The sequence below is a fragment of the Lissotriton helveticus genome, chromosome 1_1, assembly GCF_964261635.1.
Source record: "Lissotriton helveticus chromosome 1_1, aLisHel1.1, whole genome shotgun sequence".
In the NCBI taxonomy this organism is placed as follows: Eukaryota; Metazoa; Chordata; class Amphibia; order Caudata; family Salamandridae; genus Lissotriton; species Lissotriton helveticus.
This window is the reverse complement of record NC_136057.1, coordinates 910,403,947-910,421,201: the sequence shown is the minus strand read 5'-3', so window position 1 is coordinate 910,421,201 and position 17,255 is coordinate 910,403,947. Positions and strand designations below refer to the sequence as shown.

At 42.8% G+C, this 17,255-nt stretch overlaps 1 protein-coding gene across 2 annotated transcripts in view; it reads right to left on the bottom strand.

The window, feature by feature from the left end:
- TBK1 (TANK binding kinase 1) overlaps nucleotides 1-16,963 on the bottom strand; it is a 428,747-nt gene extending 411,784 nt beyond the window's left edge. Inside the window, exon 1 of one of the 2 annotated variants that reach the window (XM_078676127.1) lies at nucleotides 16,836-16,963. The gene's annotated coding sequence lies outside the window, so the exon portion shown is untranslated. Of the gene's footprint in view, nucleotides 1-13,426; nucleotides 13,550-16,835 lie in introns of those variants that run through there. The other variant, XM_078676137.1, reaches the window with a different exon arrangement.
- Nucleotides 16,964-17,255: the final 292 nt, after the last annotated feature.

Sequence of the window (17,255 nt, the reverse complement as noted above, 5' to 3'; positions counted from 1 at the left end):
TGGTAGGGAAGCTTGAACCTGTGCACGGTGGCAGAGCTCTTGGCGGAGCTATAGCTGAGGTGGCCAGGGCCCCCAAGGCGAACTCCGAGCTGTACTCGCTAGGAGGCTGCTGCTATGACTGGGTAACGAGCCTTGGGGTGGTGAGCATCACCCAGTTTGTGCAGGCTGCCCTCTTCCTGGAACAGCGTGCCCTGCATGGACGACCGGGGCGAGAGCTCCGTGTAAGCACCCATGGACCCCCTCGATCTGCGAGAGCTGCTGGAGTTGTGGCTAGAGATGCTGGACCGGGGGCTCTTCTGCCGGCCCGGCGTGCCAAGTCCTGCTCCAGGTCCTCCATGGGTCTCCGTTAGCCCAAGACCCCCCGATTCTCTCCTGCAGCGGGAGAGTCCAGTGGCTCACACCATGCTCACTTGCAGGGTGCAGAAATCACAAGAGTGCACCAGATACTCTGATGCACTCAGCATCTGCGAGGCAGACAACCAGCCCGATGGTGATGCTCCACGGGCGGCGGGCACCTTCACCAGCAGCCTTGGTTATCCTCCACGGCTGGCCAACTTGTTCCCTGGCTCCTGCCTGGGTCACATCCCCTTCAGCTTAGCTTGTAGAGTACCAGGGATCCAGAGCTTCCTCTCCTGTTGTTTCCCACGGCGCCTGGATCCGCACGCCCGGCTCGCTTGTTCCTGGACACTGAATCTCGTGGAAGCTGGCGCGAGACGCCTCACTTCCGGTCTTAGAGGCAGCTGTAACTCTCCCTACCAACTACTGCTCCACGGAATAATAGGGCCTCCGATGCCACCCACCGCAGCGGTGTGTGTACAGAACAGAAAGGCAAGAGTGCGCTCTAATAAAGTTAAAATACATAATAAAACAAGCTGGGTTTGTAGAGCAGAAAAGAGCAGCAGTAAAAAACAAGCCAAAACGAAACCTAAGAGCCGCGCGCGTGAGCTTCTACCGTAGACAGCTCACGTCGCGCGGCACCTAGCTTTCGGTTTCCAAGGCGCAAGGCAGAGTCGCGCTCGCACACATTCACAGCAAAAGCGCGCTCACGAGGACAAATCCGAGATGGAAAATGCGCGCGTCCGTCTCGTGTCCACATATTCAGTATATTCAGTATACTAAAGTATACAAGAGGAGGTCCCTTCGCTACGCTCGACCTAAAAAGGAAGTGAAAGCACGCACACCGTAGGAGACAGTGCCTGGGGCCTCTGGCAGCCTGACAGGCGGCAGGAAATATGATTAATGAGCAAGGTATAATGATAAAAGGAACCTGATTAGCACCTCAAAAAGGTCATAGATCAAAGTAGCATGCTTGTCTTGAGTCCGTAATCACTGCATGCAATCTGTGGACTGGGAGAGGTAAATTGGAAGTCAGGAGGAACAAGACGTGCAGCCGCGAGACGCGCTCTGTGGTGGGGGAGGGGGTGAATGTTGAAGGCGAGCAAGACTGAGCGGTGCATCTGTATACACTGTCCCTTGAAGGTTCATAGGGAGCGTGCAGCCTGAGCGAATGGTAGTCAATAAAGTTAAAACAAGCTTCTCGGCAGTGGCCGCAGGCTGCCAGTGGGAGGAACGAGCATATGGCGAGCAGAGGGGGAGTCTGGTGCGAGGCGTGGGGGGCGGGGGAGGGGGAGCAGGCATATGGGGTGTGAGTGAGGCTAAGCGCACGCCTGGGAAAGCTTTTACGCTCCAGTAAACAACATGCATTGTAGGAAATCCGGCTAGTTCAAGAGAGTTTTGGTCAGATGTAATAGGTTTCGAGTAATAAATTACTCGACCTAAAAAAAGGGGGTCCGACCAGCTAGTCAAGACCCCCTGATTCCTCAGTGCTCCTCCTCTTGGGGAAATGGGTGTATACGACTCCCTATTTTAGCAAATGCATGGCAAGGGAAGTCCCTTCTCAGCACGTGCCTTGACATAAAATACACGTTTGACCCGCAGGATATCTGCTTTGCAAATACCACAAGCATTGAAAATGCAATAGGTCTCACCTTTGATTAAGTTAAAGTCATTTGCTTTGCTAATGGTATTGTATAGCAAAGCAAAAGGCTTTAACTTAATGAAAGGCGAGACCTATTGCATTTTTAATGCCTGCTCTTTTTGCTATTCTGCACAGCATAGATGTACAAATTTGTCAAAAGGCATTAGTAAACTCAGTAAGTTCAAAAGGCGAGACCAATTGGCTTTGTCTATATTTATCCAAGATCTTTTGATTTTATGAAAACTATATGTATAATATGCTTGGCAGGGCTTTCTGGCAGCTGCATTAGGCCACCCAATGACTGTTTCTTCCACTCACTACAGCATATAAAACCGGTCAGTGAATCAAATCAGTAAAGTAACTTTTACTGTGAGTCACAGTATTTTACCCTTTCACAAGGAGAGCATCCACATCCCAAGTAGTTCTCTTCAGGGCCGGAAAACCTAAGGCAATGTGTGCTTTTTGACACTAAAAAATACTTAGTGAATCGTTGCATTGTCTTTAGATTGTTTAACATGCACATACCAAGGTTATGATTTCGTTTGCATTCTGTGGAATGTTTATTCCACAGAGTGCAAGCAGTTAATCTCTAACTGCCTTCCTAAGAAGGTGGATTTGCTGTGCTGCAAAAATTAAGCCTTTTCTACGAGGATTGATCTTCTTTTCAACAATGGCGACGAGTTACAGAGGTATCCTGTCATGAGTAAGCAGCACAGAACGGATTTACCTCTGAGACCCATCTTATCTATATGGATTATACGCAATTATCTGAACAACTGTGCAGTACATTATGACATAGTTAGGGTTTTGGAACTTTACAATACCTTCCTAGCCCGAACGAGTAGGAAGATATCACAGCCTATCCCTTTGTTCTGCCATAAGAGCTCTGCAGCCTGAGCCACTTTGACGAACTGGTTTGTTATATATCACCTTTACGTCACCTTTAAATGAATATCTGTGAATATCCAATTCATGAGTATTATGCCCTGATTCCAGCAACTTTTTTACACCGCTACAATAATTAGCTATTGCGTGAATCACGGCTCGTTCGACAGTTATACCAACAATTACCCTAGAGTTAAAGGATAAAATCACATCTCCTTTCCTCTCGACATGGTCAAAGTGCACGTTTCATTCATTGCTCTTTATTTTTTTTATTCTGTTTGACCATTAAATTCGTATGAATTACCATTTTGTTTTAAAAACTAATTGGAACTTTTTAATTAGCATTGAGGCATATTCGGGATAAAATATTTGGCAGCTTTCACACTTCTTTAATTAACTACAAGTATCACCTTGAACAAGTAATACATTTGATCATTTAATGCTGTTTGGCCCCGATACATAGCGATCATCCATCAAATATACTACTGGTGATAAGATCACCGGATATCCTTTTATCTTTCGCAGCACATCCGATTTACAACATATATATTGGAGCACTTCTATGAGGACACTGCGTCAGTTACCAAAGTATAGCAATTGAAAATATTGTCTTCATGAAGCTCCAATAACATAAATCAAAGGTAAAATCAGCCAACATGGTGGCCTTTGTATCCCAGTAAATAGCTTCTAAATATTGCCTCTAATCTTTATCTCTTTTTGTTCATTCCCTACTACATACAGGACGCCACTGTATCAGATTTAAACTGCTTGAGCAATACATCGTGGTAACCCATGACATACATATGTTAGGTAACTTGTCCATTTTTGCCTCATCACCATTGCGATTTAGACTTCTTTCTAACGTGGGTCACTAACTACTTTGGCATACAATTAAAACCACTATAAAAGCATGTAGAGTGCATGAACGAGGTCATTCATCTCTGTAAGTCTTAAATCTAATACTAAGTATCTCAAATCTATTTTCTCTACCTCTCTTCATTTCACGCCTTTGTCAGTGAAAATACACACAGGGGACCATTCTGAATAAGTGATCTAAAGACACTCCGCATTATATACACTCTTGTGTGGTAAATTGTAAGAAAGTACCATTACAAATCCCAACCTACTAAACTTGTGAATTGAGGACGATATTTTTAAAGACGTCAACATCAGATAATAAATTGTGGGCAAACCAAATGATATATATGTATATATTTTTTTTTTCCTTCTACCATGTGTTCCATGAGTTGAATGTTGCGACGGTCACCTTATGAAGGCACTCCAGCCTAAACGCGTGTAGTGTGTTAACCAACCACAATCCTTCTCCTTTATCTAGATAATTCATGTTTTGGATCCCTCCATTTTTCTAACTGTGTTATGTTCAGATATATATGCATTGTATAAGGTTAAAAGAAAATCTTTAAATGTGTAATGAAAATATATCGGTTTTCATTGACACAATAATGTTGGATAATGTATGAAAATGTATTGATGGCTTTAATAATGTAAATGATTCACTAAGGTTTATTTTTGATAAATGGAATAAAAATAAAAAAACATTTTTTGTATCAAAATTCACAAGTGTCATGCATAACATCTATAAGCACTGCAACTTTACTTACATAATATAACTATTGCTTTGCCCGTATATATATTTTATTGTGTACACTTCCTGCTTTTCCCCCTTTTTTGCTACATAATCTCTCCGTCTAGCAAGTATACCTTGTATGTAAGGGCCCTTCTTTCAAAACTTATAAGAGGTCAGATAATACCATTAGGAAACGTGTAGAAGTTGTACAAAAAAACACAAAATATTACTTTTATGAGAAAAATAATGTCAAGGATTGTTTGTGGTAGTGGAATATGTGGTACGGGTGTAAAAACTCATACTTGTGAAAAAAGGTAGATCCAAGTTTGGTCCACCCATTGGATTCTTGGAGGTGAAAGGCTTGGTGTTTGAGTTGAAAGTGGTCAGTAGTAAAGTAAAGGCTATGGATGGTAGCAGTGGAAGTGGTGATGAGATTGGTGGAGAAGTGGATGGATTGAAGGATGAGGGAGTTGTGAGACAGTAGCAGAGCAAGGAGAGGTCCTATTCGTTTTAGAGAGTGAGGGATGGGAGATGACATGTCATTTGATGTTCCTCAATCGACATATCATTTGTTCTGTCACATCGGATTTTTCATCTGCCACATGGTGTCTTTAAATTTTGTATTAGATTATATACAAATTCATGTATTTTCTATTGTTTTTTTGGACATCTCTGTAAGTTGTTTTTTTTCCTCTTGTGTACCAGTTTTATTAACTTTGTTTTTAAAGGGGAAACCCATGTAGTACTTTATGACCTATTTGGGGTTTTGGAACATTACCGTGTGGCAGAGTTGTTGCTGCCTGGCTGTTATCCTCAGATGCCCGCTGTTCGCTTTATCTGAAATAAAAGAAACCTTGGCAGAAACTCACCGCTCATTTCTCTGCATGAGCTGTTACAATAGGCTTGCACACTGGATCTGCTGACCTTTTCCGGTCTGTGAAGTACTGCACTATATATGTCGATGTATGGAAATTTGAGACTGAAATTAAGGATTTCAGGCTAATTGACCCTCGGTTTATGTCTGACCTGACTACCTGCTCGCGCCATTCCAATTGCGCAGTTCTCCGCATCAATGCAACGAGCCTTAAATCGTGCAGGACAGCTGTGTTCTCTCTGCTCGTGTCATTCTGACAGTGACGTTTTAAGCATGAGCCCTACGAGTCCTACGTGTTTGCAGCCTTGCTCTTAGCCATGCTGTTTCCCGTTGTGAGGGAGAGGAATATATGATTATACCACGATTTCAGTTACCACGCATGGCTTTACCACGCGAATTTTACCTCGCAAGTGGCTTTACCACGCTGGTATTTACAACGTAGCATTTTACTACGCGTTGCAACGTCTTACCTTCACGTCTTTCTCCACGAGCCCTTACTTCCATCCTCCTTTGAAACAAGCGTCAAAACACGTATACCAAAATAAAAAAAGGACTGCTTTTTTGACGTACACGGCACGTCTTTGGGGGAGGCTCTTTCCTCTTTCTTTTAAATTTATGTTCGTTTTTTTGTTAAAGTAACCTGCTTGTTATTTTTGGGGGGGGAGACCCCCCCCAGCCCCCCTCCGAGCCCCCCCCTCCCTCTGCCCCCCCATGCCCACGCAGATCGACTTGAAGGAATACCACGTCTCCCCCCTAACCCGTGGTAAAGACGTCGTGGAAGGTACCCTGCGTGGAAGGCACCCTGCGTGGTAAGTGTCACGTGGTAAACGTGAGTAGTGGTAATGCCTTCGTGGTAAATGATGTTTCCCGAGGGAGAGCTGCCACGGCTTGTGAGGAGAAAGACGCATGGATAGGATAGGATATCACTTATAAAGCGCTCTTATACCCGAGGGTATCTAGGCACTATAGCAGACAAAGAGGGGACAGGGTGGGAGCGCACAAGCAGCAACCTAGGATGAAAAAAGCCAGGTTTTCATATGTTTTTTAAAAACCAGGTAGGAGTCCGTTTTGGATATGAAGGTGGGTACGGAATTCCATAACTTGGCAGACGCTACCGAAAATGAGCAGCCACCCTATCTAGTCCTACAAAATCTGGCGGATCACAAGTTTTTTCAGTGAGGAGGATCTCAAAACCCTCCTCAGGGCATACCATTGAAAAAGACTTCAGATGTAGTGTACCCTTACTATGCATGGCCTTGAATACCATGCTCAGAGCCTTAAAGCAGATACGTTTCCTGATGTGGAGCCAGTGAAGGGAGCAGCGAATCCCATCCCTGGCTGACAGAGGCTTGGGAATCTTCAGCATAAGACGGGCCGCCGCATTCTGTACCACCTGGACCTTATTAAGGGAGACACCATTGATGTTCAGGTACAGAGCGTTGCAATAGTCCAGCTGAAAGGTGACCAGTGCAATGATGATTGACTGGTGCAGTTCAGACAGAACAAAAAGCATAACCTTTTTCAAAATCTTCAGTATGTAAAAACATGTGCTGACTGTGCGGCTGACCTGTGCATCAAAACACAGACCATCATCAAAGATGACCCCCCCCCCAGATTTGTTGCTGTCCTAACAAGGACAGGGAGGGGACCACGGACCGCCAGCCACCAGAAGTTTGACCAGATGGAGTTCTGCGAGCCAAACACCAGCACTTCAGTCTTATCTGCATTCATCTTCAGTGAGTTGTCCTTCATACAGCAAATAATGCTGAACATGCACTTATTGAACCTCTCAAGATACCCATTGCAGGTCAATTGAGATGGAGACGATAATTTGCATATCGTCAGCATAAGCTAGCACCTGAAAGCCAAAAGTCTGCACCAGGTCAGCCAAGGGAGTCACAAAGATTGAAAAGGGTAGGACTCAGATGAGCCCTGGGGCACCCCACAAGGACGACTAAAGGCCTTGGCTCTAAAACCTCCACAGCTGACAATATGCGCCCAATTTGACATAAATGAAGAGAAAAGCTGTAAGGATTTCCCAGAGATTCCCACTTGCCGCAAGGGCTGAACCATACGCACCGGGGAGACAGTGTCAAATGCCGCTGATAGGCATTTGAGATGGAGACGATAATTTGCATATCGTCAGCATAAGCTAGCACCTGAAAGCCAAAAGTCTGCACCAGATCAGCCAAGGGAGTCACAAAGATTGAAAAGGGTAGGACTCAGATGAGCCCTGGGGCACCCCACAAGGACGACTAAAGGCCTTGGCATAAAACCTCCACAGCTGACAATATGTGCCCAATTTGACATAAATGAAGAGAAAAGCTGTAAGGATTTCCCAGAGATTCCCACTTGCCGCAAGGGCTGAACCATACGCACCGGGGAGACAGTGTCAAATGCCGCTGATAGGCCGAGCATTATCAAAACCGCCGCCCCGCCCTAATCTACCTGCACATGGATACAGTCAGTAGCCAAACTAAGGGCAGACTCAGTGCATTGACTGTCGCTGAACCCATTCTGAGAAAGATCTAAGATCTCCTGAGACTCAACATAATTCATCAGTTCTTTACTGATGAATTTCTCCAGGATTTTAGCAGGGGCAGGGTGAAGAGAAATTGGACGAAAATTCTTCAGATTCAGGGGGTCAGCGTTAGGTCTTTTAAGAAGCAGTGTAACAATGGCTTCCTTCCAAATGGCCGGATAACTACCAAATTGAAGCATGTCGTTAAACACTTTGCCCAGGATTTTGGCCACTGGTTCTGGAGCCAATTTAAGTGTGGCATGCGTACATGGTTCAGATGGAGCTGCCGATTTAAAGCCCAACAGTAGTTCCTTCATTTGCTGAACCGAGATCTGTGGAAAGGTAATGAAGAGGTTCTTCCTAGAATCCGGAGTAGAGTCAACAAAGACAGTTTCCTCCCCTCCAGAGGGGACGAGATCTTAAGAACCTTATCTTGGCAATAGGCTGCAACCTTATCGTTGAATTCTTGAGAGGAGTTCAGAATCTGTAACCTCAGTGGCTCAGATATCTCCTTTATCACTTTAAACAGCATACTAGAGGAATTGTAAGCCGACCAAATCTTTTCTGTAAAAAAGCATGATTTGGCCTGGAATATAGCTTGTTTATATTTCCGAAGAAGTTTTTGCTGCTTTCCGTTTTCACTGGGGTAAGGGTTAGCACCCAATTTCCACTCTTGTCTTTGGCATTCCCGCCTAAGGGACATGAGCTCTGCATGTACCAATGAGCTCTACTGTGAACCAAGGGGCCGAGGGTATCATTCTTTTAATAACACAGCTTTTATAAGGAGCAACAATATCCAAGACCGCATTAATCCACTCACGAAAACCACCTGCCGTAGAAGGGTGTGAACTATTCCTAGCATCAGATACCGTTGCCAGGGCTGCCTCCCCATTTTCAATGATTTTATTCACGCTCCTACAGCGTATATGCCTGGGGGAGGGACCCTTAGTGCCCGTGATGTGGGGTGGTAGAAATATTGTGAACCCAATCAGCCAGTGATCAACCCAATTAAGGGGCTGAACTGCCACAATAACCAAATTATTGTGGTTAGTGAAAATACCATCCAGGGGGTTACCAGCTGTATGGGTCGGAGACTGAACCAGCTATTAGTAACCCAAGTTTGACATAAGATACAAGAAGAGAGCAGAGTCATTGTCCTGACTATTATCACAATGAAAATTTAAATCCCCTAAGATAGTATACTGGGCAATGGTAACAACGGTTCCAAGGTTTTACACCAAATCTCCACAAACTTAGTTCATGGACCAGGCTGGCGGTATTTTTTAGGAAGCAAGGGACCCCTATATTCACATCTAGCTAAACATAGTAAAATTATACAATAAGGAAAAATTTAGCTAGGTACTGCTTAAACAGTGGACTTATTTTAGATTACTCCAAAGTAACGGAAAAAGGAAACAGGAAAAAGGAAATAGAAACCACCTTATTTTAACAGATAGGATATACACTAATATGTATATAAAAACATAATTCTTTTATTTTTTTTGGTATATAGCTTATGTTCAATTTTCTTATTCAATTATTTCATTCAGAACAACATGATTATATATCCATAATATACGATAGACGTAAGGATGATGGAGGCAGTGCGGCAGGTGTCAACTACGCGCGTTCCGGCATATGTGCCTTCATCAGGTAGCCGTCTATTGCATATATATCGACTGATGCTTATATTCCGTAGTATACTGACGCTTCACTGTTTATTATGTGTAACGCCTGGTTGATAAGATGTAATATTTATCGCACATCGGTTATTAACATCTTATCAACCAGGCGTTACACATAATAAACAGTGAAGCGTCAGTGTTATGGATATATAATCATGTTTTTCTGAATGAAATAATTGAATAAGAAAATTGAACATAAGCTATATACCAAAAAAATAAAAGAATTATGTTTTGATATACATATTAGTGTATAGCCTATCTGTTAAAATAAGGTGGTTTCTATTTCCTTTTTCCTGTTTCCTTTTTCCGTTACTTTGGAGTAATATAAAATAAGTCCACTTTTTAATCAGTACCTAGCTAAATTTTTCCTTATTGTATAATTTCCGGGCGGGCGGTATATCAGAAGGCATGCGAATGTGCAATTCTCAGATACCTTAATCGCAAAAGAGGCTGCCTCCAATGAAATGCCTTGGCCTTTCTCCACAGGACTAAGGGTACAGCTAAAGATCTCATGTGCCACTAGGGCCAGGTCTCCTCCTCTCGACCTAAACAGTCACATCTAAGAAGAGTGTAACCAGGAGAGACAGAGTCTACCAAGTCGGGGCCACAGTCGTCCCTAGCCCACGTCTCAGTAATAAAAAGGCAGTAAAGGTTGAGTGTTTGAATGGTCGAAGCAATTTCATGTTTATGCTTAATCGTGGAGCATGTGTTAATTAAAGCCCCCCAAATAAAGCTATCCTTGGGCCCTTCCTTGATCCCAGCCCCTAACAAACTCTCCTCCCCTAGCCCTGGTGACTTGTTGAAAGTACCCGGGACAGTGGCCACACCATTGATAGGGCTGAGCTGGCAATGCTGACAGTACTCAGCCTCCCCTGTTATCAATTTGAGCTTCTCCACACACGCATCATGCTGTTTCTAGGGTGCCACTGTAAAAGATGGGGCCTAGAGTAGGTTCTTACCAAAGAGCCTTTAGCCTCATTGTTAACCCCTTGGCTGCGGGGCACATTCCCCTGCTGGGCTGGGGGATGAGGGGCGCGCACAGCGCCCCGGTGCTCATGACGAGCTCAGCTCGTCATGAGCCACGGTTCTCGTGTGCTCATGACGAGCTGAACTCGTCACGACCACGCCCGTTTAATGGAACGCTCAGCACAGCAGGGGAATTAGCCCCGCGTGTGAGCGTTCCAACGGTCATGATGAGCTCAGCTCGTCATGAGCACACGCATGGGAGGGGTTAAAAAGGGCAGTGTTCCTGGCCCCAGGCGCTGTCCATTCCAATATAACCCAAATCACCCAGAAATTAAGAAAAGCTAGACCGCAAACAACAAAAATAGCGGCCAGATAAAGGAGCAGAACTGAAGTAATACCAAAGAAACTCTCTACGCTCAAATGGGAAAACACCTGCGGCGGATCGGAGAGTCAAGGAACACCAAGAAGGTAAGTTTCCCACCCTTAAAAGAAATAGAGAAGGCTTTTATTTAAAAGCACAGAAAACATAAAATATTTAAAAGTTGAAAGTCTCAGTCGTCGACTTTCAAAGTGTTGATCTAAAAGCCAGATGAGCATGCAGTATTTAAAAGGGCTCAGTTCAGCCTGCAGTCACAGTGCGTGAGGAATGTGAAGCGTGGACTCAGTGCAGCCTGCAGTTTATCAACCAGTGGGAGCTTATGTGATCATCGCCGGCATTGATTGGAGAGCTGTATCATGTGGAAGGTCACAGGATATGTTACATCATTGCGCTGAACGTGGCGCCATCTTTAATTGGGGAGGATTTTTTTTGTGCAAGAAACAGATGCTCCTTGTTTCAAATTTATTGTGGTTTACTGCTATCTGTACCTTGGATTCAACACATCTGCTCCCATCATATAGGATATCTATGTATGGTCAGTACTATTTGTTTTAATCTACAAATATATAATACCACATATATTTTCTTTTTGGTAGTCTGTGTCTTAGATATTGTTAAACTGTGTATACCACAAATACTGCTGCTGTTCTCATACAGAGGCACTTTTTTATGGTTCCTATTTTATAGACAACTCTTTCACTGGCCATGGAGCAGCATAGTACAATACACTTCACATTATCTATATCAATTTAAAGAAGGCTCTAAATAGCCCAATGGCATTAAGAATGGTGCACCAATGCTCTTTTATACAAATCAATGCTTGATTGGTTTAAATGTATCGGCAACAAGGTTACCACTGGGGAAGACACACGAGGATGGGGCAGTTGACCCTGGTCATTTGCCAGGCACCTTTCACCAGTAGAGAGAAGCGGGGGAGCTAGGTTACCACTCCACTATTCAAAATCGAAAAACTATTGTGGTTAAAATCCAGAAGTACAGAATCCAGAAGTACAGAAGTGAGCAATGTGAGGGTGGCCACAGGTCACAGTCTAAAGTCTTTATATCAGGGAAATGGGACAGCTTCACTTGTGCCCTTTGCTATGTGTTTCTCTTCCAAATACAGGTGTGCGCAGATTAAAGGTTGACTCCCTCTCACAGGAAAGGCAGAATATGCAGCTCTGCTTTCAAAATGTTGCAAGATGGATATGTGGAATAGATATGTGGAATAGAATAAATGTCTATGTCCTTGAGAATAAGGCGCTATGATTAGAAACCGGATAATGTTTAATGATCTAGATGGATGATGTGGTCCCTGATGCCATATGGCTACTGACTCTTTTGTTGCCAAGTACATTTTATCAACAGTTCTGAGCATACTGCTAGAAGTAGAAGTATTCCGGTGCATATATTCGTTCACACAGCCACTCATTTATCCTCACCCATTAATCCACCAGTGTGCTCACCTGTGAATGTCCCCAACTAATTAAAAACCCACTTCTCCTTCCATTGCAAGCAGTACATTTCTGGCTCTTTTCAGGGTTGAGAAGGGGATGGAGAGGAGTTAGTAAATACCTTTAATAAAGTATTTTGTGGTTGTGGTCAAGCTCACATAGCATTCCAGCCCAGACGCCTACTTTTGTCCAATGTGAATAGATCTATTCACATGAAAATGTTCATGTGTGTAAATCCTTTTATGAGTTTTAAACCAACATTTGTGTATGTAAGCCACACTTGTGCAAGTCATTAATTTTTTTATGCTATACCATAACATTTTGATTTTGTCCTGGCCTTGCAGAGATAATTTATGGGCAAAATAGTGTTTGGTATGCGTCCCGATTTACGGCAAACAAGGGAACTGAGGAATAGTAACATGAGGAGATGCCCAATATAAGACCATGAGTAGCCTAATCACTGGACCACCAGTATGATTTGGGTTTATGCAAGAAAAAAATGTGTGAACTCGTGTGAATATCTAAACGTCAATTTAAAGTAGGGTCTATGGACACATACAGCTTGTGACTATTCAAAGATTTTACATAAATAGTGCCCTGGTATGTTCAGATCGGAGTATGCACAGTAAGGTGGCATAACTAAAGCCTTGAAAAAATCCAAGTACTGACATGAATCCTGGAATAATCAAGAGGCTACCGTCAGAGCTCCAATGCAGTGCGAACTTTTCCATAATTTGTTACCTTCTTGTATGGCACCAAATAAGACAGGCGTAAGTTACTGGACAAGTAACTTTCTTGAAGCAACTCGTCCCTTGAACAAGTTGAAATTCATTAAATTCACACAAATACTCATCAATAAACAAACATTTACTTAACCACCCTTCTACTAACATAGATATCCATTCATCTATCCATTCATTCACTCCCCACCCTCCACAAGCCCACTCGTAAAAAAAACACTTTTAAAGTTTTAATGTGGCTTCTAGGACTGGATGCAGTACTTCAGATAATGACTTCACAACCAGACCCAGTACAACAGTCGCCTGAAGACCAGAACATCATTTCATTTAAAATCAAGGCCTTAAAATTGGAAACTTACATATCCAGCAGGCCAATTTATGCTTTGGGACCTTCGTAATTACTTAAATTCCGTATTTGTACTGGTTTTCAGAAAACTGAGTCAAGTTATTCTCACTCTCTTCAATGTTAATGATAAACTCACCTAAAAAAAACACAATATTATGACGGACATATCGACAAATTAAAAAGTTTTTTTCCAAACTGGGTTTGACACAAATTGCTATACTTTAGTTGCTTAAATAACACACCAATAAACGGGGTCAAATGCTAACCCAACACACATTTTAGTGTAAATAGTGCAAAATATGGCATTTGAGTCATTAGAAATTAATTGCATTCAAGCATTTCAATAACTAGTAATGTTGTTGCCTCTCCAATATTACAATTAGCACATTTTGGTGAAACAGTTAATTGAGTTCTGTAGAAAAACGTGCCCCAGGAAATCCACTCCTCATCTGAAAACCAGGCTTCAATGGCTGCTAATAATTTCAAATATTTACATTAACATACCTTAACATGAGATGTACGTTTTATTCCCTATCAAGCATTAAGTAATGCATATGAAAAACACCACCAGGTATCTTCCTCTAGCAGAAAAGGTGAGGGAGGCCGTATACAAGAAAAGAGAAATACACTGAAGGAGATAAGATATGAGGGGATATTGAGAAAGCAGAAGACAAGAAAGCATTAGCAGGGAAAGGAAGCAAAGAGGATAAGTAGGAGGATAATCGGAGAGAGAGGGAGGAGAAAGAGAGTTAGTAGAGTAAACCAGATAGAAAGAAGTACTGATAAAAGAAAAATTATTCAAGTAATTAAAGTATAAAATCCACAGTCCTGTCTCCTCAGTGCAGTACCCTCACAGTGTGCGTGAGATCAGTGAAGTTAAAACTGTAGCCATTGTACCATATGACAACCCTCTCCAAGCAGGCAGTTTGATTTAGTCATATGCAGTTTGCCCCACGTTTCTACAGAAAGTCTTCAAAATGTGATGCGTCTGCTTTGAAGCTTAGAGTACATGCATGAATTAATTGCAATTTATAAAGCCCTTTGTTACCCCAAAGTGAGTGCTGACACTGGATAAGCAGGATCAGCTAAATGGAAGATGAAGAGCCCATCAAGGGGCATTAGAGTCCAGAGAATTCTTAAGAGATGCGTAGGAAAGAGAATTATTGGGCTGAAAACGTAAGACAAGAGGCAAACTGTCATAATGCTTACGCACGTAGGAGAAAGACCAATCACATATGCAGATAGAAGTTAAGGTTTACAGAACAAAGGAGCATATAGAAGGCTAGGGATGAAAGGATGCAAAGGACGCTGAAGATATAAGGATCCTGAACGGTGGAGTGGAAAAGGCATGGGGCCTTGAAGAGAACCCATACAGCAAGAAGTATCCACTGGTGACTGGCTAGGTAGCCTGCAACTAGGGTGCAGCAGGGGGTGTGACTAGAATAAGGTAAACCGCAGAGCTCTAAAACATCTAGATTCTAGTGAGAAGATGATTGCGAAGAACATGATACAATTCATTCCCGGAATTCAAACATGAAAGAATAACTGGTCGGATTAAAGATTTGCCGGTGTCAAGGAGGAGCACTGAAATTAATTTTACTGAGCATGAAGAGATAGAAAAAAACCGTTGTCAATAGTGCAAATGACTTGAGACAAGAAGGACATATCATAGTCAAAGAGGAATCCCAAGTTCTTCACAGATGTGACCAGGGTAGGGGGGTGCACCAAAGTCAGTGAGCTACTTATCTGGGGACCATAATGGAAGAAGCCCTCCAATAATGAGAATATCCTTCTCCCGAATTGAGCTTAAAAGTATTTACATTCACCGATGTGGCTACCTACCAAAGATAGTTCTGAAAATTAGACTGAATGGCTCTTGGTTATCATCCTTATAAACGGATGAGATGAATGTCATCAGCATACATCACCACTAAAAGGGAGAATGAGTAGCATAAGAGGGGAAACGTAGAGGTTAAAAAGAATGGGACTCAGTGGAGCTTCAATGAGGGATGCCACAGCTAAAAAAAACAACTTGAAGGTGGTTCGGAAAAGTGCAAGTTGAACAACTTGGGAACTTTAAGGGTGAACATCAAAAGACATTTACTGCAGCATTACAGACTCTCCTTTTCGGTATTTGCATTCTTTACCATATATCATTATCATAAAGTTATAGTTTCCTTTGAGCGCAGCCTAAAGCTTTCGTTTTTTCCCTATGTATGCATCAAGCCATTACTTTATGCTCAAACCCATGAGCTGATTAGCTGTCCATGTTGAAATGGTGGTCTAGCAGTAGACAGAATGGTTACCTATTTTAGTGAATATCAGAATACCCAATATACCCCACAAGCAAATAAAGTTTCTTTCTGCAGTTTTGCATCCTCCGCTGGCGTGCTATTTCAATAGGACTCCTCTGTATTCCCCAAAACCTGCATGAAAAACTACCTTTTTTTCCTTTATTTCAAATGGCCCTCTCCTTTCTTCCAATACTCGCCATGCCTTCTCTCGGAGCACAACCTCCTTTAAGTAACATGCATCTCTACTTTAATATTTAATACTGCATTTCTGCGAATTACCCTCAATTCATTCCACATTTTCAGCTATTCTTCTTTTAAAGTCATACCTGCAATCTAACAATACCTGATCTCTACCATGTCATCTATTAATCCCAACAACCATCTGAATGAACTTCCATTCCCTCACATTCCACTTATGATCACACCGAACTCCTATTAATTGAATGCACAAAGAAACAGAAGTAAATGCATGGAAAGGTTGTTTTATTGAAAGCACAAACCTAATCCCAATAAGCACTAAATTGCAATTAAATTTGGGCTTCAGAATAGCGTGCTGATCGAGTAAAGCGCTTCTTCGTCTCGTAAGGGATAGTAAGCACGATGCAATTTAAATTACCACAGAAATAATCATGTTAAGGATCGGGCCCCCATTAACGGAGATGCGGGCAGAGTTAAAACACTGTGTATATGTAACAACTACATAAGCCACATGAAACTGCACTGATCTTAATCTGACAATACTCTGTTTTAAATACAAGTTAAAAATATTACAGTTCTGCTCTACCACATTATTACAATTTCGCTAAAATCCACGAACCTAAAATGATTCTCTCCCCCACATCTACATCCGTCCACCCATACACACGCCGACGCTGAACAATGTAGTCACTGTGTTTATTCATCCATCTGTACATTCACTCCCATCCACCCAAGTACAACCTCATATTGATAACACGGATTCATCCAATAATCCATCATCAGCCTATGTGCGCAGTTTGTGGCGTATAGTAGCGGTGGCATTTATTGAACGCGGTTGCACCGGCACATCTCTATACTGTTATGATATGCACTATATGTCGGTCGGCGCGTACGGACCCCTGTTAAAGTGACCTCCTGTCTAGTACTTACACGGACGGTCCGTGGGCTCCGCGCAACAGCTGAGCCTGTTCCTGTGCTGGCACTTCCGCATCGCATCACAAACACCACTTCTGACCATACTCCGGGACTGATCTGGAAATTGGAGTTACTGTTACTGTAAAGTGTGTAAGGTAACCTACCATTGGAACATTGGTTCTCGGCCAATCCTAGCTCACCGCACAGAATTCCGAAGTGCTGATTGGTTGTGGCGTGTATCTATACCTCTTAGTGCACTCTAGTCGTACTCACGCAGTCGGCGTATTTCCCTTCCCTAAGTAAGGGGGCCTTACTGTTCCTATTGTGAAGCGCTGTGACGCCTTCGGGTAAAGTCCGCGCTATATAAAAACGCATAAATAAATAAATAAAAAATTATAAATAAATATGTCTGTCAAAAGTCTCCGGCTCCCCATG